Source organism: Parus major, chromosome Z (genome assembly GCF_001522545.3).
Source record: "Parus major isolate Abel chromosome Z, Parus_major1.1, whole genome shotgun sequence".
NCBI lineage: Eukaryota > Metazoa > Chordata > Aves > Passeriformes > Paridae > Parus > Parus major.
The window spans coordinates 28,913,941-28,937,383 of record NC_031799.1 but is presented as its reverse complement, the minus strand read 5'-3'; the positions used below and the strand labels follow the sequence as shown (position 1 = coordinate 28,937,383).

At 34.5% G+C, this 23,443-nt stretch overlaps 1 protein-coding gene across 47 annotated transcripts in view; it reads left to right on the top strand.

Moving 5' to 3' along the window:
• The window catches only part of PTPRD (protein tyrosine phosphatase receptor type D), a 1,166,996-nt gene that overhangs the window by 361,444 nt on the left and 782,109 nt on the right, over positions 1-23,443 (top strand). For all 47 annotated transcript variants that reach the window (XM_033520262.1, XM_015652791.3, XM_033520279.1 and 44 more), the window contains exon 4: positions 19,925-19,968. The gene's annotated coding sequence lies outside the window, so the exon portion shown is untranslated. The remainder of the gene's footprint in view (positions 1-19,924; positions 19,969-23,443) is intronic.

Here is a 23,443-nt window from a genome sequence, read left to right as displayed (position 1 = left end):
CTTAACCATGCTAGTCCAAAATATGTGAACTACCTCTCACCATCCAAAATGTGAAAAAGCTATGAGTCTTTACCTGCAAGACACTCACCTAGTTTTTCTAACTACTGATATATCAAAGTGAGAGCTTTCAGCCTCTGTAAATGAATTGCAAGAAGTGCTTCAAAAGTTTACAAGATTTCTATTATTTTGGTGTTTTCACATATTCTTTTCTATATATTGAAAGGGTATAAAATGTAAAAACAAGAAACCAGTGAAAACCATCTTGACAAGTAGCTTACTTTTATGATCAGGACATCATATTATGCTTGAGTGGGCTACGTGCTGTGAGCCTGTTATCACCATCTGAGGTAATCACACTGAATTTTAATTTTGTTGGGGGATGTTAATTTGGAATTTTATGGCCACACAGCACATGTTTTGCCTGAAAAGACTTAATCGGATGATACTATTATTTAGCATATTATTTCCCAAGGGCAAATTAAGATTAAGTGTTTATCTGTGTGGATCCTGGAGAACCTAATAAACTATGGTGGGATCAGATAGAAGTAATATACAGTGAATCACATTTCAGCTCCTTCAAACAAAAAAATAAATTCTGATATTTGTGGAAAAGATCATTGGATGGACTTGCAAGTTTGACACTGAACCAATTTAGTGTTTATGCAGTATACTTATAGGAGCTTAGCACTATATTGATTTGAATTAGAAAGGAATCCTTTAAATAATTACTTGTATCTTACATTTCAAAGAATTTCTCTTACAATCTTAAATTAATTTTAGTAATATAGTTTAAGAACCATCTTCTTATTTACCGTAAGTTTTAAAAGATTTCCTCTTCTTTTTTAAAAAAATGCTATGTGGTATTGATTTCTTGTCTGGGTATCTTTCAGCAAAAGGATTTTCAGGATCCAGATTGACAAAGGGTATTCTTTCTTCATCTTTCTTGATCTTGATTGTTTTATTCTACTTTTCCACAGATCATTTTTTCATTATCATTTCTTCATTAACTGCTCCAGCCTGGGTCCCTTCCCTGAGGGCACAAATTTTGTTAGCAAACCTACTCAAGCACAAAATTCTATCTCCACGGGACCTCCACATGTCCATCCAAGAGCATGCACTGGCATGAATCTCCCACTCTTTGGGCATTCTTCTGCTCCAGCATGGGATCCTGCAGGTGCAGCAGGTGAACCTCTGCCCTGTGGACCCCTATGGAGTGTTGGGACCCAGCTGCCTCTTCATGTCTTCACTAGAGGCTGCAGAGGTACCTCTGCTCCAGTGCCTGGAGCACATTTTCCCCTTCCTCTCTACTGATCCTAGGGTTTGCAGAGTTCTTTCTCACATATTCTCACTCACTTCTCTGGTTGCAGTTGCCCCAGTGTAGTAACACTTCTCCCCGTCTCAAGTCAGTTTTCCCAACGGCACTACTGCTGTTCCCTAAGGGATCAGCCCTGACCAACTGCAGCTCCATCTTGGAGCTAGGTGGCACTGGCTCCATCAGACATTGGAGAAGCTTCTTGCATCTTCTCAGAAAAAACACTCCTGTAGTCCTCTGCTTCCAAAACCTTGTCATGAAAACCCAATGATGACGATACTAATAATAATCATTGTTGTTATTATTGCTATTAATATGAAACGTAGGGAGAGAAGAATAAAACCTAAAAGAGAAACAAACAGCACACATTACAACTTATTACTTCTGACCAATTCCCAGCCTATCCTCAAGCAATAATCAGCTGTTCCTTGTCAACTCCTTCTTGTTTGTACACTATACATGATGTTCTGTATCATGGAATAGTCCTTTGGCCAGTACGGATCACCTGTCCTGGCCATGCTCCATCCAAGATTCCTGTACAGCTCCTCAGTAGCAGAAAACGTGTCACAAAGTCCTTGACTCAGGAAAAACACAACTTAGAAAGAATGAAAACATCAGTGTGCTATCAAAATTCTCATACTAAGACCAAAACACAGCACTGCACCAGCTACTAGAAAATAAAATTAACTCAACCCCAGCCTATTAAAATATATAGCCTATTAAAAGTAGATTTAGCAACAATACTAACATGAGAATTGCTTGTGAAAATTCTTAAGTTAAAATAAGTAAAACCCATATTAGCTTTGATGATTATGTGGAAATTTTGTAAACTCCATTATTGATCATTTTTTATACATTTTTGAATATCATTTAGCAGTAAAACACAAATTGTGGAAAAAATATTTTTTTTCTTTCTTTATAACTCAATATTAATAAAAATATGTCCCAAAAATCATCTTATGCATATTTTCTTGATATCCAACATTTCTAGATATCAAGCAGTGCACAGTAATTTACTTGTGTATCTCAGCAGTGAGCTTTGGCAGGAAGGAGAAAAAGAATTTCCTAGTGGTTAAGTATGCTTTACTGTATCAGAAGCCCTACTTTGTATGATTTGCTAACCGTAAGACAACTGTAATGAAGAGAAAATATACCAGTGTAATAACTTGACAGCCACATTTATCTATAAAGAGGGCTGCTTCAAATCAGATCCCACCTTCAGCTCTATGAAAATGTACTATGATGGAAAGAATTCAAACAATAGGAGTGAAATCTCCAGAAAAACAATTTTTTTAATTTTTTTAATTTTTTTTGTTAGGTAACATACAAAGTTATACAGCTAACATACAAAGTTCTATATCATTTTCCACTTGCCTAGTCACAAATCTTATGAAGTAGCAGGGTCGAGGGAACCAGGGAACATTTTCTTTTCTTCAGTTTTTATAAACATGTAGACAGGTCCAGGAAGAGCAGTGGTTAAATAACCTTTAAGTAACCAAAGCCATATGTTAATGAACCATATCTGAGTAAAGACAGTGTTTATAATATTATCAAAGCCATTCTTACCAATCAAATCAAATCAGCTGTTCCTTCCTGTTCATTTTGTCTTCGTTAAATGCTAAATGCAAGACACTGAGAAAAGTAGTCCAAAAAAAACTTGACCAAACTTTAGTCTTTCATGTCTGCATATAGGATAGTTCCTTCTTAGCTTCAGGTTGCTTCGAGTTTGAGTTTGTATGCTTCTCAGAGGTTTTTTTTGAAATTTGCCGTGGTCTAAGTTGCCTTGGGGTTTACCAGGATCCAGTTACAGCAAGGACAATTCTGGGTGTTTCCACTCACTTTCTCCCAGATTAAGTTTTCTAGAGCTCCCATTGATTTGTGAAGGGCACTGTAGTTTATTCGTGTCAGTAAAAATCTGCCTACAGGGAGTATATAGCCAAATTAGTCTACCATGAGACCTCAGCCCTTGGTCGACATGCCTGGGCACTTGATGGAGTTTGATAATTCTGCCTCATAACCAAGAAAATCAAAAACCAATGACTAGACAGAACAGTTTTCTGAACACACTTATGTTTGTATTCTTCTGGTATTCCTGAAAAATATTTTTTTTGTTTTGTTTTAATGTGTCCTTTTTAATCCAGATAAGAAAAGAAATAAAATGATCCATAAAGAAAAAAAAAAAAAAAATTAATTAAAAATTTGTTTTTTTTTTTTTTTTTTTAATTTCCAAAGGAGAAGTTCTGTTTTCCTTCTCACTGAACTATATATTCAGATATATAGCTATGCATTAGGAGCTGATGATGAGACTTTTCACATTCTAGCAGAAAAAAAACTAAATTAGAAAGACATTATGAAAATGTTGAGATTTACTCAAAAAATAAGCAGAATCTGATATTTTTTTTTTACATCTTGAACATTCTCACTATCTATGGTCATTAGTCAAAGTGTAGCAGTTCTGGTTTTCCAGGAAAAGGAGTGAATATGCAGATATGAATGAGTTAATTTTAACCATCCCTCAGTTATGTAAATGCACAAAATGTAGTGCCACTTTCTATTCTTATTACAATCGTGAGACTGTCACTATAATTGATTAATTTTGTGCCATTCTTTCCCAGTGATCTCTTTGTCACAAGAATGAGCTATCACAGAATTTTAATGCTGATTACATTTTAGTTTTCATAATGTATTCTCATTTTCATTCTAGTGACAAAGGTTGGCACAAAATCAGACCATATTCATAACAAAGACTGCAAAAATAAAGCAGGAAACTGTATAGAATCCATCTTCATGACAATCGCAGAACAATGAGAACAGAAATATCACAAAACAAAACTCTTTGTTCATGTGGCAGTCTTGGTATTGTAATATCACAATACTCTAAAATGCATTTCTGAACCTTTTGGATTGGATGTATTAAACTCATTGCAGTGTAGATATCTTTCACAATATTTTAAAAGGAGAGACTAGAAGGAAAAAAACTTGTATCAAAATGTGATTTGTTAGAAATGGTTATGGATAATGGCAAATACCTCTTAGCTCTTCGTTAATTCCTAAGTCTACCACTGAATTATTGGCCAGAGGGAGTGGGAACAGGAAGAAAGAAAAACAATGGTTCTCCATGGAGCCTTAACATCACAAGCCAGCTGTTTCTTCCTAGACTTAGTGCAATTATTTGATAGACTGCTAATACGTGGCAAAACTGTGAGTATCAAGAGAAAGAACATTCAGTCCATTAGAAACAGCAGCCATTTATTGCAGTTATGTGTGAGAAGTTATGAATTATGCATATTATCCAGGTTCTCTTATTTCTCTTTTCTCTATGTACTACTATCTCTGTTTCTTGATGGTCTCCTTTAAACAGACCTTTGCCATGATAATTCTTCCTAGTCCTACACCATGACTGCCTTGACTGCCTAGTCAATAGGATTTACTGTTTTCAATACTATTGTGAGCTTGTGGACCTCACTTTTCTGTGGAATCAGAGAGACTGTACAAGGACAGAACATGACATCTCTTCCTGAAGAGGGGATCCAAATAAAGTCCTACGAAGACTGATCCTTTACCTTTGTTTTTATCATCTTTCTTCTTGGCTGTAGGGGATGAGAGCGTTCCCACCTTCCTACATTCTCTGAATGTATGAGAGAGTATGGCAAGTGACTTCTGCTTCGTTCACTGCAACCTCAGCTGTGAGGCTGACTTGGCTACTATATCTTCATATATTCTCCTCCCTTGTCAGCTCCTCAGTGTCCAAAGACAGCTCAAACAGTTCTGGTATCCTCTCAGCTGGTGGCTTGATATACTTGACAATAACACATTTGAACTAGGAACACTCACTCACTATCCTTTAAGACAGCATTAATGTGTAACTGGCTTCACTTGTTCACAGAAAAATCTTCACCAGAACATTCTGAAATCTCTAGAGGAGAACTTACTGTTGCATGAACCTATCTCTTCTGAAATGGAACATGATATCCTGGACTTTCATTGCTCCAGGGGGATTGATCAATACCATCCAGAAATGGAATGTGATTTAGTTCTTGAAAATCTGCCTCGTATGAGGTGCTATAATAATGGATGAATCTCAACATCTCTCTTCAACATACAATAGAGTTGGAGAGTCATACTTGTCATGCTCATCATGTGCTTCTCAGTGAAAAGGAGACAGTGCAAGATTGACAAATTCAACTGAAATACAGAGTTTCCCTGTTAAAGGTGTTTTGTTAAGAAAATCTACAGCCTTCAAGAATGACAGAAGAGCCTTTTCCTGAAGACCTGAGTATTCCTTAAAGTCATCTGCATCACCGATTCTGTGGAAAATAGACAAGAAATACTGGTTGAAGAGTGGGCATCCTTCTTTGGTTCTTGACCATTCCTGGACAAAACAGCAATAGAACCTGTAGAGCCAATGTTCTAGTAATCAGCATTTTCAAATCTGCTCAAACAGACTGGGCTTCAGAAACAGGAGATGCTTGTATAAGAGGCATCAAGTATACTGGTCTTGCCTAGAATAAATTCTTCCATAGCTTGTATGTTTTGGATTTGTGATTAAAAAAGTGTTAATAACAACTGGGATGATTTAGTTTTTGCTGAGCAACCTTTACAGAGTCTCAAGGTACTTTCTGCTTCTCATACTACACCATCAATGAGGAGGCTGGGGGTTCACAAGCAGTTGGAAGTGATACAGCCTGGAAAACTGACCCTAAATGACTACAGGTATATTCCATACCATATCACAACACACTTATCAATAAAAGCTGTGAGAGGAAGAGGAAGAGGAAGAAGGAAGAAGGAAAAAGAAAGAAGGAAGAATGAAGAAGGAGGAAGTGAGGAACATTCTGAATTATGACATTCCCAAGTAAAGTTGTGTCTGAAGTAACCCTGCTTTCCTGGAAATGGCTGAAGACTTGCCTGATGATACGAAGTAGGCAATGAATTCCTTGTTTTGCTTTGCTTGCAGGTATACCTTGGTTCTATTTGTTAAACTTTGTTCATCTCAACCCATGAATTTTTGCACTTTCAGCCTTTCAACTCATTCTCCCTCTAGGGCACATAATCACAATTGTGTGGTACATAGCTGCCAGACAGGGTTAAACTACACCAATCATAGAACTGTAGAATCTTAAAATCATGTAGTGATCATGGAATGGTTTGGATTTGACGTTTTTTTCTAGGTATCTACTTCCCAATCCCACTGCCACGGGCAGGGAAACCTTTCACCAGACCAGGTTGCTCAAAGCTGGCATCCAGTCTGGCCTTGAACACTTCAGGGATGGGACACTCACAGCTTTTCTGGGCAAGTTCACTATCTCACTTGTCTCACTATCATCACAGTAACAAAGTAATTCTCAGTATCTATCAAAATTTCTCCTCTTTCGGTTTAAAACCATTACCCCTCATTGTGCCACTATACTCCCTAAATAAAGGGCTCCTAAATCCAGGCCTCTAGAACATCTACCCAGAACCTTCTCCTCAACAGGTTCAACAAACTCAACTCTCAGCCTGTCAGGTGTTTGAGGGTCATCTCCATGACTTTCCTCTCAGAAGCCTGTCTGTTGGCATCTGGTCAAACTTGTATTAGCTTAGGGTAAGATTTTATTCACTGTAAACTTCTAACAGCTGTGAAGTTATATTCAAAAGAAAGAGACAGAAAACTCATTATTCTTCCAGAGGGAAAATAAATTTAGGGTATAGACAAAGTAACCTTTAAGAATTGCTTCAAGTTTTAAAAAGCACTGATAAAAAATCAAGAAATAACTACTTTGCTTAGAGTCTAGGAAAAACGCCTTATAAGTACAGGTGTAATGACTAAATTTCATCCCAATACAAAAAAGGAAGGACTTTGAAAAATATCCAGGCTTAGGAACCCTGCTTCTAGAAAACCTACTGCCTTCTCTAATCATCTGCCTTCTCTAACAAGAGCAAGAATTTCTTCACTTTCAGCTAGAGGTTCTCATTTGCAACAGCACCTCTTTCTGGGGAATGCAGTAGACTGCGGAATCATGTATTCACAGAATTCCTAAATCAGCTGTTCTGTTATGAATGCAGGTGCAGCAGACACAGCTACTGACACCTCTTACCCACCAAAAAACTGGTATTCTTTCCATTCTTAGGAAGCCAGACTTGACACTGGTGTTTGCTCTTTCTGTATTTTAAAAGGGATATTCTTTGCATTTTGGCTCCATGTTGACCTTGTCCAGCAGATCCTCCTTCTCCAGTGTCCTGCTTCTCTTACACAACTTTCAGCAGCTGTGTTCTCTCTGTAGACTCTCTGCAAAGCTCACCAGGGATTAGGCACATCAACAACTAGCTGGAAGTGGATTTTCTGGGTGGTTCTCCTGGCAGTCAGGATTCTGTAGCTTCTGAACTGCTTGAGCAATATCACAGAATAAGAATGCATCTCCACAGAAGCAGATTTATTGAAAATGAAGAAGAAAAACAACAGATGGATATAGCAAGGCCTATAGTCAGAGTACATACAAATTGTAGTTTTAGGTGGAACTTGAATCATACTGGCATATATGAAGACTAGAGGTGGCTTTGCTCTGTCTTCATCATTTTTAAATGAGCAAAAAAGTTCAGTAAGATTCTGATTAACATAAATATTTCCAGAAGAAACCAATGCTTACATATTAAAAATACAAGACTTAATTTTATCCCTATAGAAAACAAAACAGAGCAAACAACCTCCCTCAAAAAAGTCAAACAAACAAACAAAAAAACCCAAACAAACAAAAAAACCCAAAACCCCAAAAGAAACAAAATCCCCCCCACAAAAACAAAATCTAGAACAAACCAAACCAATCAAATATTTAACTTACAGTACCGGTATTAATGTTCTTATGGTCCTGTACTGTTCACATACTACTTGCATCTACTTTATTGAGCCAAGCACACTGGCTACTACTGGTGGACCACTCACAGAGATTGTTATCCTGCTTGACCTCCAGAGGTGCTTTCCACCCTAAATTAGTCAATGGCTTGATAACTATAGCAGAAACAACCAAACATCATTCTTACACTCATCCTCATCTTTACAGTGCCTTTGAATATAGTCAGACTGTCCATTGTACTCTAGCTATAAATCTATTTTAACCTAAATTTAGGTATCCATCTTAAACTCAGGAGTTATGAGTTTGTGGAAATGAGTGACCAAGCCACACAAAATTCATCAGGCCATCTTTTGCAGCAAGTACAGAAGCAGGTTGTAACCATATGCTTAAAACTGGGCAAAAAGTCTGACATACAGACAGAAGATGCACACGGACACATGGGCACAGGCACACACACAGATAGACAAAAGCCGTGGGTTTGTCCTTAAAAATGAATGCATCTGAAATGGTGCATTCTGTTCTGTGTGTGATTTCTCCCAAATGGCCCTTCATACAAACATCACTGGAATGTCAAAACATTGTAAAAACTTAACATGAGAAGCGGTTATATCACAAAAAGTGAGTCTGGTCCGGAAGATCTGTCTTTGGATTTGAATTTTTCACATTTTAGGCAGCTAAAAATGAAATTATATTGTAGCATCATATTTCATTAAAAAAAAGGATGGACCAAACCCTATCTAAATATTAGTATATATTTGGAAATGTAGAGGAGAGGTAAAGACATTTCCACAATTAGAAAATAATCTTAAAATAACAGCCAAGATAGTATTTAAATTGAAGTTGTGCGTATGCAAGATATTGACATCCAAATGTTTATATTTGTGACATTTTTTTAAGTAGTCATAGGAATAAAATTCTCCCACCTGTTCAGACAAAACAAGATGATGTAGAAACATATGAATGCCTCTAATATCTATTCTGTTTAAAAATCTCTAGCTTTTCTCTGGTAGAAGCAACAGTTACTGGTACTAAACCCCATGATTTCCCTTTTTCAGAATTAAATTTAAGAAGAGATTTAATACCTTCCTTTTGAATTTTTAATTCTATTTATAAAATTTTATCATTCTGTAGTTTGGATAGCTAGGTTTTAAGTAACATATTTGATGTAGCTAATAAATTATGCAATTAATTACAATAATATGTTGTACATTCAACCTCAAATTTACTGTATTTCATAGTAAACAGTATAAATTGTGAGCATGGATAAATTAACAGAAACAAAATTATTTTGTGAAATCCTGCTTTAACTAACTAGGTTACTTTTATGTACAAAAAGAGTCTTCCATCTTTCAGAAATATAAAGAATAACTGATAACTCAGTGAAGTCAGCAAAAAGCGCAACATGTGAGCCTCAGTTATACCTCTCATATTAACCCTTGGGTACAATGACTGAAAAATATTCTTCTGATAAAATTAAGACTTGATAAAAGACACAGATAGCAAACATGTTTTAATTTCAATTAATAAATTATAGATAATATAAACACCATCTGTCTGTCTGGAAATATGATTGCTAGGTAAACTATTGTTATTTTCAAGAATATCTGCATATTTAATGATGTTTCTTCGTTCTGAAACTTTTTTTACCAGAGAAGGAAGTTTGTCAAATTTACAATGGATTTTTTTGTATGTAGCATATTAGGTTTTCTTCCCCAGTGATTGTAGACATATTTTATATATGAAATTTCGTGAAACTTAGAAGAGATTATAGAGTGTTGATAGCTAAAATAAAAAAGAAAAAAATAACCTTTGTCATATGGAGGCATCTTTGCAAGATATAAAATTGAAAAGAGAATTACTAAAATCTAACTTACAGAACTTGAAATTAAACCAGAGATAACTAAACTAAAACAAATCCAGAAACTTCATAATTCTTTTTTAAAAGTGAATCTGTCATCTTTGATAATCTGAAATAGTGTCTCTTTAGTCTAAGGTCATTGTCCTTAAGATCTTAAGGGTCTCTTAATTATTGCATTCTTTTTATAATATGATATTTATGATCCTATTGTGCAAAAAAAACAAAACCTTTTAGTCAAATATTTTTTTCTAGGCTTGAGTGCAAATAACTATATGACTAAAGAATTTATAGCATTATTATTATTATTCTTTTAGGAAGTTTGTTTTCAGTCCCCTTTGGATAATTTTTTCACCTCTGTTGCTTGGTCTTTTAACAGCCTTTCTGATCCAATACTAATGCAAATTACATTGTCATGTTTTGTGACTTTTCCGCACTTATCACTCAGCTATAGCCTAGATTCACAGATTTTTTTTTTATTATTTTTTTAATTTTTTTTTCTTTTTAATCACTAATGGATTTGCTACTAACCTATGGCTTCAGCCATGGAAAGTTGCCTTTGGTATCATTGATGTATGCATTATGCTGATAAGTACCATGGTTCATTTTCCTCTTGGGTAAGCACAGTTAAAAAAGAAAGGTGGGGGTAGAGAAAGAGAGAAACTCTCAGACTAATAATTACCTTAGCCTGAGACAAGGATGGCAAAACACACTAGATTGCTTTCTAACATTCAGTTATGTGTAATGAAATATGGCTGCTTCAGGACAACTTCTGTCATTTTTGTGTTATTTCACTGAATTCCTCAAAACTGCATTTCATTTACCATTATCAGTGTGATAATGTTTAATTAAAGGGCAAATTTTAGCCTAATGATGAATTTTTTCCTGACATCAAAAGGACTGTCCCTTGTATTCTCAGTGTCATCATTTTATATTACATTTTAATTTGTTACTTCATCAGTGTGAACTGAGTGTCCTAATATGTACAGAATCATTTGTCATGATTCAGTGATCTAACAAGGCTTGTTGAAAGGTGAACTGATTAGTAAAAATAATGAAGATTTCAACCTTATGGAACATATTATGGAATAAATTCTATATACAAGAGAACTTGTATCACATAGCTCAGGAAATACTGGTCTTCAGATATATATTTTACTGTATCATATAAGATCTGAAAAGGAAAAAAATAGACACAAGTATTTAATTCCTTGATAAAGAGACTTTAATTCAGCTATGGTGGTTGGTACTGTACAACATGTAAATATTTTCTGATTTTATTATAAATGGGTAACAAAGGCCAAAAGTAGACTTGGCCAGATAGGTTAATAAACTCAGAAATTCTGTATATCTCAAACTTCTCTAAGAAATGTCTGGGTGCATGTTAACAAGTTTAAATAGTTTCTGTCATTAGTATCCTGTAATTCCTTTAGAGCTAAAAAGTAAAAAAGAGAAATGAGTCCACCAAAGCGGAGAAGCATACTGATAAGTGGTGATTAAAACTGGGAGATTTTAATGTATTTACATTTCTTTAAACATAATTTAGTTTTAAGAAAAATGACAATTAATGTTTTCTTATCTTGCTAAAAATTTCATGTAGGTCTCTAAAAATCCACCTGTTGTTGACAGTTTGCTGTATTAATATCCTATATTACATCATCTATTGACACCACAAACATATCACATACAGTTTTACAACTTGCTTTATATGCAGATGTTTTTAAAAGTATATACAAATGAACATTTCAGAAATAGTGGCATTCTAGAAATATTATTTGCTCAAGCAACTAGATTTTGGATTCAATATCTCCTCTGTCTTTCATTTTTATTTGCATCATCCGCAAATGTAAAGTTGTCTTTGTTTGCTTTTAGATTTACAACTAAAGTGGATTACAGTAAAACTCTGTTTTAAAAACACCATGTTCACACTGTTATTAGAGTTTGGGCCAGGCTTTTAAAGTTAATCTTCTTCCACTGACCAGGCTTCAGTTCACTTAGTGTCCTACAAAAAAAATGCTTTCTGGATGAAACTGAAGTGAAAGATCTGCTTCAGAAATGCACACAATATAATACAACTTTTAGTAAGCACTAAATACTGAGTGACAGACAGGAGCTAATTTCAGCTAAAAGCTTGAACCATTCAAAATTTGGATGCTGGGTCCTAGCACAGGCTGGGGACTACATCGATGTTTTACCACATGACTCTTAATATGCTTTTGTTGTACCATATTTCAGCTGGTGAATTTGGATTTTGAATGCTTAAATCTGGCTCTAGAACATATTAAGACTTCTTTTATATGCTCAGTATATTTGTGTGGAGAACTAAGCAGTGAAATTCATGAATGCTACACTAAGAAATTACCTTTAACTGTACTATAAGTAGTGATAAGAATAAATGTATTTTTACACTGGATTTTCTCTGATGTTTTTATTTCTTTCCAGCTGATGTAGATTAGTATCTTCAGTTTTTTAACTTTGAGCTTTCTCCCAAAAAATTCCTGAGATGTTTCTCCTAGTTACAGTAATTTTTCATACTAACAGCCAGCAATGACAATTGCACTTCCATGCCACTCCAGTTATATCTAGGTAGAGAATATTCATTCCTGATACAACGAAGTTCTCCCAATTCTCTGTTGACTTCTAATTAAACTTGTAAGAAAATCTGGTTTGTTTTCAGTGGGAGAGAAAAAAATGTTGATTACTGTGGACTGAGATTCCACTCATTCTTCCCTATACAAACTGTCCCATTTTGCTCAGAATTTAACAACAGCAAAAAGAATAGCTGTCCTTTTGGGTCTTGTAAATTGGGCTCTGCATGAGTCATGAACTCCAAGTCAGTCTGCTGGCTTAAAAACACATCTCTTAAAGAGTACTTTTGCAAAATGATAGGGCATAAAAAGCAAGCATTGATAGAAGGTTATTCTTTCCTTGCAACAAGAGGCTATTATGCTGTGTGTGGGAGGGGACATATTTTGAAAGCCTTTTTGTCCTTTTGTCATTTACTCATATTACCACTTATAGGTTTGTTGAAGCAAACTTCTTTAAGCCAGCTCTTTACTATATGTTCCTTCAAGTAAAAAAGTTTCTTAATGCATTTTAATTTCATTATTATAAAAAATTAACTTTATTTAATCTTTTTTGTAGGAGGTTCCTCTCCTTTGTATATACTGTGTCAAACAACAAACTTCCTATCCCACTGATATTAGTAATGCCTCAAGATTCAGGTTTCAAAAAACATCCCTTGAAAATTATCAGGCTTTAATCTACAATTCTGAGGGAAGGGAACCATTTGCAGCCAAGATATGGGGAAGAAAATGCCATTTCCTTTAGAGGACTGAGACTGTGGCCCCTGAGACACTTCCTCAGAAGAAAATAATGCTAAAGCTAAAAGCAGAAAAGATAACTGGGCATCAGGCAAAGCTTTTTAATGATCTGTACACTGCCAGAAGAGTTTCAAATAGAATCTAAACTGTATTTGAGTGAAATAATTCCTGTCAAGTTACTCAGGGAAAAAGTAAAAGTACATAAGCCAAGAAGATGCAATTATAAAAAAGGGCCATGCTTTTGGTGGTGAAGATATTGGATAGTTACATAGCTATTTTATGAAATTTGGGAGACTGGAGAAAGACAGAAAACCTAACTGGTTATGACAGGAGCAGAGGGGAAGAGGAGAGAAGCAGAGGGGCAGAGGAGAGAAGCATGAAAGTGAAGCTTTGTGTGATGGGGATATTTTCTGAGAGGACAAAGTCATATAAACACAAAGACGTGACTAGCATGAAAGTTTGAATCAGATGGAGTATCCTGTGAATGGCATATCTTCTACACATACAGAAAATGGTAAAACTAAAGGAAGATGGGAGCGTTTACACATTGATTTTCTTCCTTGGTAGGTTGGTTGGTTGGATTGTTCAGTTTGCTTGGCTTGGTTTGGTTTGGATTTTTTTGTCAGTTTTAGCACTAATTAACAACCTTCCTTAGGTAAGATTAGCTATTTATTTGAGACAGGTTTTACAAAAATCTACAAGTGAGATAAACAAGTTTGTAACAGATGGGGATTTTGCTGCTGGTCCTGTGCTAAAAGTTAGTATGTTGTGCAGCTCTTGGAGACATTATGATCTGAGATCCAGACTTAAAAAGAGAGGAATTCAAAACAGTAATAATAGAACTTAGAAAAGAGTTTATCATGGTGAAAGGCAGAGGACAAATCACATAGCTTGAATTTTTTTACTGGATAAACAATGATGTCTGAACATGCTGCACATATTTTTGTTGAGTCTATACAGCAAGTTTACATAAGAAAAAGTATAAAATAAGTGTAATAGAGAAAAATTATAAAGCAGATGCATAAAGAGGCTGCATAAATATTAATGAGTTATCTGTACAAATATCACTCCTATGTTACTCAGTGTTGCAGGTATTGCACAGAAAATATTTTATCTGGTAAAATTTAAGAAGGAATCAAAGACTAATATTATCTTCCCATCCATGTAATAGTATAACGGTGTGACATGTTGATGTCAGAGTTGCAGTCTGATAATATGGTGCAATTGTGAATAGAATTGGGCTGGTTTTGCATTGTGCTCAACACAGCGCAAAAAATAAAGATCTTTTTGTTGTTTTCTGAGCAAGATGTACACAGAACCAAGACATTTTCTGCTTCTTGTACTTCCATGCTGGTGAGGAAACTGAGGGTTCTTGGGAGACTGGGATGAGACACAGCTGGGACAAGTCACCACATCAACCAAAGGGATATTCCAGACCATGGGGCATCATGTCAGTACATAAAATGGGGGGAAGTAAGAGGGAGAGTGGAACTTGGAATGATGATATTTGTCTATCCAAGTAACCATTGCACATGATGGACCCTGTTCCCCTGGAGATAACTGAAACCTGCATGCCCAAGAGTAGCAGTGAACTAATTCTCTACTTAATTACCTTTTAGGTTCTCTCTCCATTGGTAGGGGAGAGAGCAAGTGGCTGTGTGGAGCTTATTTGTTGATTTGAGTTATATTATGACAGTCCTCTTTCGACACCCAAAGTGAAGCTCAAAGGGTTTGAGATAGTGACGAATCTGATTGGGGTTTACTAGATTGAATTGATATCTGTTAGTGCTGTTTAGCTAATTAAGACATTAGTAAAACTACTATTTTTGGTAATCATAAGAGTCATTTTGAAAGAATAATGTTAAGATGTGCTTCTACAAAGCATGATGTAAAATGTATATGATGAGGAGTTATTGCATTTATTATGTCATTATCAGTATGATGATTAAGAATAACTGTATCATATAGATAAAAGCAGAATGGGAGTCAAGTATAACATGAGCATGCAGATTCGCTGTTGCTTAAATTTTCTGCTTCCTTATGGTAAAAGAATTCTTCATAAACTTAAAGAAAAGTACATAATCTCAATGATTTGGGCCCAAACTACATGCTCCAGTGGGCTTACTCACCCCTCTACTATCATATTTGAGGAACACATGTCCAAATTTATGCTGAAATAGCATCATTTATATTGCTATTTAGCAACAGTATATAATGAATACTGCTTTCTTCTTCCCTTATAGAAGGAACTTGGTACAAAAATAATTATTTTATTTACTTTCCCATTCTGAATGCTCTTACTTTTCCAGTTGGTCTATTAACCTATAATTGACAAGCTATTGCAAGCAATTAGGTATTCTCTAGTTGGCTGGCCTTTGCAAAGAAGATCCTTGAAGGAGATCAAGAAAATTAACTACCACACATTTCTTAGCGTGAAATTCCCAATAAAGCAATACAAAGCAAATATTCTTATATTAAAGATTAAATACTACATGTCCTTTGACAGTAATTGAATGTATTTTCAAAAGAGGTTTAATTTTGATAGATTAATATTTTTCTATTTTATCACTGTTTGTTTCCTCTTTGTCTCAAATAGTAAATATTTCACACTGCTAACACTTTAGGGTTGACACAATAGTAAAAGCCACATTAAAGGCCTCTAGCTGCAACTTTAATAAGAAATATTCCTTAAATAAAGTTAATTGTTACACAGTGGTTTTATACCCACAGGAGTAATATTCACACATATGTCACCATAGTTGCAATGGCAGATACCCCATGTCTCCCATCAGTCCTAGTCCAAAAAGGATCAAATGCTATTGGTTAAAATGCCTCCATAATAATCTCAGAATAACTGTTGATGTCATTAGAATCTGTCTATGCTTTGCATCACCCCTTTAATTTTGAACTCTGAGATAAGACTTGCAGACTGAATTTTAGAAGGGATTAGCTGCTTGGGCAAATACCTGAACATCTAACCTATAGGTCCTTTGAGAAATCACATTGATGAGATTTAGATGACTAAGTGTTCTGGAAAATCTACACCTATCTTCAACATACAGAAATGTTTTTCACAAGTCTTAGGGCTTAGGTATCTTTAATAACATAATCAAGAAAATACATTAAAAAAAAACAGAAAAAAAATTTCTTGACTACAGCACTATACTGTCCAGAAGAGTTGTTTTTGTGCTTTTTTTTTCCTTTTCTACAATGAAATACATCATGGACATACAGTGAGAAAGTAGCAAGCCTTGGAGTTCAGAGGATGACAAACGTGCTATTCAAAGAAAATATTTTTCTTACCACAAAATACTGATCATCAAAAATACTGACAGTATTTTAAAGAACAAAGCTTTAAAGAACAAAGCTGCTATCCCCTTCTGGAGTTTTTGGTTTGAGACAACATAAAAGGAGCAGAAGTATGAAGTAGCTCATTCACAGTCTAGTCTTTTTTCAGGTGAAATCAGAAGTACAATTTTTTTCTGTTGAGGTATTAAGGTGGACATCCCAACATTGTCTTCATTCACAGTTTATCATTTTATCATATAAGTTTCAGTGACCTTCTTTTCAATTGATATTAATGTAAATAAAGTAAGAAATAATTAATTCACAGTGGCCTAATATTCCCGTCCAAGAAACTATTTGTTTTTTTTAACAGATTCATAAAAACACAACTTTGAGAACTGTTTAGGTTCACTGCATAGCATTTTTTTAATCGGTTCCTGTCAGTCCTCTTAACACTAACTTTCTTTTTGCAAACATTAGTTCTTCAAGTAAAACATAAATCATCTTCAGGTCTAGGGTAAACTGACACTTATGGTATGGAAAGTTGAACCCTTACCAGAAGCCAGTGACTAAGTCTCAAAGGACTGTTGCCCAGTACCTCTGATTTCAGAGAAAAATTGGTATTTTGGGGAGTGGATTAAGAAGGGTGGCAGAAGGGAGTACCTGTTTCGCAAAGAAACACGTGACTTGGCAGCAAAATAGACTTCACCATGGTGATGAGCCATCACAGGATGTGACTGGTTTGACTGCATTTAAGAATAAGTGTTTGGTGTTTTTGCATATTTATTATCCTGAGAATAACATAGGAAAATAGGAATTTGCCATATGAAAGAAACTCTTCTGGTTACAAATTTGGTGGTGTTTAAAGTTGTTGTGTATTACACACTTTGAAACAGACCTAGTTGTTTTCACTGATGTTTAACATTAAAGAAATGCACTTCTGAATCTAAAAAATTCAGTGACCTTTCCTTTGACTTCAAAGATAAGCTCTGCCCCTAAAGAAAATGAAGGAATTATTCCAGAATATGACACACTTTTTCTCATGTCCTCCATATAGATATTTATCAGTAAACTGCTTAAAATATTTAAACAAATCTGACGAGTGACAAGATCAGTCAATTTGCTTAAAGCTGAGCTGTGAAAGATAGTTACAATTTTTAGATTATTCCATTACTTTCAAAAGGAGTAAATTAATAATTTACATTAAGGTCACTGCTAATTACAACATTAGCCTTTCAAAGTTTACAAGTTTGAATAACTCACCGGAGTGAGTTCTGAAACAAGGAAATTCAAACTGATTTTAACACAGAGTAAAATATGTGCATTTGTGCATTTAGATTGGTTATAGCTGGTCATTTTTTTATTGCTTTGTTTGCTTTCTTGCCTGCTTTTGTGGTTTTTTTGGGGCTTTTTTTTTGTTTTTTGCAGGGGAATTATATGTAAAGAGCAGAGATGGGCTGTATAGTCAGTCATGTAATGCACTCACTATATGCCATTTCTATACAAATACTGTAATTGACTTGATTTCTGTTCAGGTATCCATATTCTCAAAAGTATATTTGAAAAGTCTTGATCCAGATGAGTTTCAAGTATTGTTTACTCATACAGTCAAATTTCTTAAGACTAGTTTCTTCCTCTAGCTCCACAAACCGAAATGTTCTTGTTGCCGCTGAAGATGAATAGATGACACGGACACAGGTCAAGGTGTGGTGAAAAGAAGAGAGAGTTTATTTTCCCTCCCAGGATTTATAGGTTTCTGACCATGGCCAGGGATTGGATGGTCAGGATAACACTTTCTCACTGCACTGGCCATGAGAAATGCCCATCACAAGACGTGTAACAGAAAGAATGCACACATATCTATGTTGACAATTACTCTCCTGGGAAAGTCTTTAGAAAACCATGTCAGCAAGCTCAGAAGCTGAGTTCTCAGGGGGACATGTTCTTCCTGGAAACAATCAATCTTCTCTTGTCTGGACAGTAAAGATTCTTCATTTCTAATTATTGCAGGACTAAACCCAAGACATGGTAAATTTCAGCCTCCTAAATATATCTATCTTAAATTTTACAGCCCTTCATACTTGCAACCACCATAAGATTTTATGAAGAGAAGCATTTTGAATACTTACGTGAACATTGCCTATATAGTTTTAATGCTGGGGGTGCATATACTAGGGATGCATCTTGACAGAAAAATTGGTGGGAAAAATTGAGGAAAAGGGCTTTTGAACTTTTGCCTCTTCAAAAAACTAATATCTCAAGATATGCACATTAGAAATGTTAGTATAGGTATTACATATAGTCAAATCCCATGTGAATATAATGCAAATTTTCAGATCAATTTGATTAAACTTTCATCCTTTATTACGAATATTTCAAAATTACATAATGGCATGCCAAAATTCTACAGGTGAGTTTTTTGTTCCAACAATATCAAAGACTCAGATGAGTCTTTGATGTTCTTTGAAGGAACACTAGGAATAAGGTTCATAACCTACCCTGATTATTGTTATCTAATTACTATTACTTGAGTCCTACTTTACCAAAAATAGATAATAAAAAACTCCAAACTCTTAAAAAATTTTAATATTTAATAGAGTGTTTCATACAGGCTCAAAACCAGTGAATTTAAGTGTTTTACATTATAGAGATTTTATTTGTGCTAATTTTTAAATGTCATTAATATCTGCAAACCAATTCAAGCCTGAAAATATGTTTCAAGAACTACAGAGGTATATATTTGGAAATGGTGACCCATAGTACAAATATTAAATTGTATGCAATTTATTGAAAGTATACATTGTATACTTTCATTTCTGAGATAATTTAAACATTCATTTATGAAAATTTCAATTAAAAATGCACTCTGATATCATCTAAAGTGAAATCCTTTGCAGTAAGAGTGGTGAGGCACTGGAACAGTCTACCCAGAGGAGCTGTGACTGCCCCATCCTTCAAAGAGTTCAAGGCCAGGCTGGATTGGGCTCTGAACCACCTGGGCTGGTAGAAGGTGGCCCACGGTGGGACAGCTGGGACTACAAGATCTTTAAGGTGACTGCCAACCCAAATCAATGTATGATTTTATGATAATGAGATCTGTAGGAAAATTCAGAAACATATTTAATGGAAAGAAAAATAGAACTGCATCTATATTTTCATTTGCTAATTGTTCCTTTAAGATATGTATGAAGTGTTGCAAAATAATAATTCTTTCTAACTGTACCTATCAACAAATAAAAATATGTGTATAAAGGAAACCATGGTATTTGACAGCAACTGTTACAACCAGTAATATCAAATGTTTCTTAATCTTTTTTAGATCTCTGTCCTGAGACAAAACAACAGGATGTGCCTTGGAGAAGAGTAAGTTAAATAATTCTTTGTCTTTGGTATATTTTCTTTGTAATAATAACAACTGGTTACTCTATTTCTATTGAGTGTCAATAGAATAAATCTCTTATGCATTTATTTTTAAAATACTTAGCCACTCCCACTGCACTGTTTATACAGACTTAACCTTGATTTAAGTAACTTTTTCATGAGGTTTTTTTCAGAAGTACCTTTTATTGAGTACATTGAACTTAAGCCTTAAGACTTTTTAGTAAATTACCCTCAAATATTTAAGCAGCAACAGACAACACTCCTAGATTACTTTGTTCCTTCAGGTAACTTTCCTCTAGAAAAGACAACTGAAAGAATAAGTTATTCTTAAAAAAACAAATTGTATGTGTTAAGCTACCTATTAATCACTGAACTTCTCCTTTATCTCTGCCTGAAATAGTTGTCAGCTCTGTAGTGCTTGGAAAGTTGCTTTTTAACAAAGTGCTTTTTTTCACAAAGTTGTGAAAAAAAATTACATAGACCTAAAATACAATTTATATCTCTCTCTCACATACATACTTAGTGAGCTTTAAATGGAGAAATTTTCCTATCCAATTTTTGTCTTGTTTTACTTTTTATTATTTTGATTTGTAGAGTTTTGCTTTATCCCAATAAAAACAGGTTCAAATACCAGTGACTCAATGGCATAGCTTGAGCAGAAATGCATCTGTTAACTCTTGAAATTGAGGGAACGTTTAACAGCAAAGTATTTTTTTAAGTAAAGGACCCATACTGTTATTAGGATTTCTGCAATGTTAGTAATACGGAATACCAAGTGGTGTGGTGCTGCATTACGATGTTAGCTGCTAATCCTTATTTCTATATGTTAAAGATACCATGAAGTCTTTTTGGAAAAAATAAAGTTACTATATTCCTGAAGTTATAAAAGACAAGATGAGCACACCTGGAATTTTGCCTTTGGTTAAGGGAGATTAGGACTTGGATTTTAGAACAAAGACTAATCCCAGTCCCTAAAGAAACAGTTCTCTAGACAGGAAAATGAGTCTTGTTTCACTGCACACACAGAAAAAGATGCAAGGGGGCAAAGGAATGAGCAATACCAGGAAAAGATCATCTATGCTGGCTCCTGGGAGAATCGTTTTTCCTTTTCCCAAGTTTAAAAGCAATCTCCTAAAGCCAGTGAAATCACTTGAGGTATATCTTCAATTCATTTCAATTGTCACAGTTCCGTTCCATTCAGCACAGTGGTATTAATTTTCATCACCTCACTGCCTGAACATAAATCTTTATTACATCAATTAATGAGTTTCATTTTTCCTTTCCTTTGATGTGTTTTGTGAGAATGCAGTATACATTCACTCACATTTTCAGGGCACTCTATGAGACATTTGGCATGCAATCCTCAATATTGTAGCTATGCTGCTTTCAGGCCTACTGAGTTATTTGTGTCATACTCAATGAATAAATGTCTTTTTGTTCTGGAGCTGTTCTTTAGTACTCCAAGCTGTATCCTGATAATACACCAAGATCACTAGGCGGTCAGAAATAATATTTTAATGGGAGGAAGCAAGACAAGAAGGAAAAATGCCATTTTCTTACCTTAAAGTTGTTATGTTCCAAAAAGGAACAACACATTTAAAGGTCAAATGTGGATCTGATGTTACCCTAAATTAACATATTTTTGGACAGAAAACTGCATGCAGTTTACTTCATGTGGTTGCAAGCCACACTAGCAATATACTTCTAACAAAATAGGAGGAAAAAGGGATATTAAAGAGGAAGACATGAGTATTATGCCCTAAAATTAAAGCATTTTGATTCAAAAGGCAGTAAAATACTTTACCCATTCAAGATAACAAACTGCAGCTATGTTCTTGGAATTATAGAATAGAATCATACAAACATTTAGGTTAGAAATGTTAAAGTCTTAAGATGATCGACCTAGCACTGCAAGTCCACCACAAAACCATGTCCCTGAGCACCATGTGTATTGATACTACCAGGTGAAAACAGATTCACTAACTTCCAGATTTCTGTTTCATGGCAGCACATGTATCACTAGAACAAATATCTGTTCAGACCAAATTGAGATTACAGAACTAAGCTAACATTATTTTGACAAAAGTTGCATGATATTTTTTGCAAACTTGTACCTCACCATGTTAATCCTGGGCTGCACTTAAATGCAAAGCACACTAACAAACTAAAAGGTGTTTTTAATTGTCTGTATAAATTCTTTAATATTTGCAAGGATGAATGTAAATAAAATACCTTTATAGTATTAGAGAACACAGTGATGAACTTATAAAAACCAAGCCTTGTCTTTTTCTGGAGAAATAAAAATGAAGGAACTGAAATTTATTTTTCAACTGATTCTGTACTGTTCTGTCAAATGACAAATGTTTAACATTGACTGAATATTTCTTAACCTGTCAGACTAATAGTAATATCCCTTAAAAATTGACTAGGCAAATAATGTGTATCTTTGAAAAATGTCTAAATCATAGTGTCTGGAAACAGATTAATTACCAATTATAAAATTATTTTGTTTATTGCTTTAAATCAGTTTTTCAGAAAATTGTAGACACTGAAAAAATTCTAATTGTTGGTCTGATTTAAAGCTTACTCCTTGACTAAATGGATAAAATCTGGTTTTTATAATGAAATCAATCTAGATCTCTAAAAATATTAGTACTAAGAGATCCCTAGAAGTGTAATATGAGCAATTAGACAGAAAATTCTCCCTCTCAACTTTATTACTCTTCTGATAAAACTAAATCGTTGACAAAAGTCTTAAGCATTTAGAAAAATCTAGATTAGGAAACCTCCTCGGCCATTTCTTTTCTTATGAATTGTGAGCAGAAGTGTGGTTGCAAGAGAGAATAATTATGTTCTTTATTTGCAAGTTTGAAGTTGTCAATGTAAATTTTATTATGCGGTAATGCAGTTAAGGAAAAATAAATTTAAACATATATATATAATATCAAAATTTTGTAATGTAAGTGATCATTTGAAGATTACTGTTTTTATGGATGTCTTTATGACACACTGCCTGCTCCAAAGAAGCATAATAAAAATAATGTTATATTGATGACTTTCAGATGGATATTTTTTGAAATGACTTGCATATTAAAATGAACTTGAAGAAAAATAATTAGAATTAAGAAAATAAACTACAAAGTCTATTACACAAAAAATGGTTCATATGTAAAGAAGTTAGAAGTGCTAAAGACCTCACAATTTTGACACAATGATATGAAAAGATGTTTTTTTAGACTGAAACACTGTACCTAAATCTGCATTACTCATCAAAAAAAAGTTGAACAGATTAGTAGTAGTAGTAGTAGTAGTAGTAGTAGTAGTAGTAGTAGTAGTAGTAGTGTAAATTAAATCATATAAAAGCTCTTTTTGTATCATCATTCTTCAGAATCCGTATCTTAACAAGATAAAAAATTGTATTCCTATGTTAATATGCAATGAGATCTTGATGCTCATA